Source organism: Stegostoma tigrinum, unplaced genomic scaffold (assembly GCF_030684315.1).
Source record: "Stegostoma tigrinum isolate sSteTig4 unplaced genomic scaffold, sSteTig4.hap1 scaffold_185, whole genome shotgun sequence".
NCBI lineage: Eukaryota > Metazoa > Chordata > Chondrichthyes > Orectolobiformes > Stegostomatidae > Stegostoma > Stegostoma tigrinum.
Window position 1 is genome coordinate 413,188 of NW_026728125.1, and position 548 is coordinate 413,735.

Here is a 548-nt window from a genome sequence, read left to right on the forward strand (position 1 = left end):
GGGGCAAGTCGCAGTGAACGGGTCAGGGCTGCGGGGGGCAAGTCGCAGTGAGCGGGTCAGGGCTGTGGGGGGATCGGCCCCCCTGAGCGGGTCAAGGCTGCAGGGGGCAGGTCGCAGTGAGCGGGTCAGGCCTGCGGGGGGCCAGACGCAGTGAGCGGTACAGGACTGCGGGGGGCAAGTCGCAGTGAGCGGGTCAGGGCTGCGGGGGGCAAGTTGCAGTGAGCGGGTCAGGGCTGCGGGGGGCAGTGTCGCAGTGAGCAGGTCAGGGCTGCTGGGGTCAGACCCTGTGAGCGGGTCAGGGCTGCGGGGGGCAAGTCGCAGGGAGCGGGCCAGGGCTGCGGGGGAAGGGTCGCAGTGAGCGGGTCAGGGCTGCGGGGGCCAGTCCATGTGAGCGGGTCACAGCTGCGGGGGGCAAGTCGGAGTGAGCGGGTCAGGGCTGCGGGGGGCAGTGTCGCAGTGAGCGGGTCAGGGCTGCGGGGGCCAGTCCCTCTGAGCAGGTCAGGGCTGTGGGGAGCAAGTCGCAGTGAGCGGGTCAGGGCTGCGGGGGC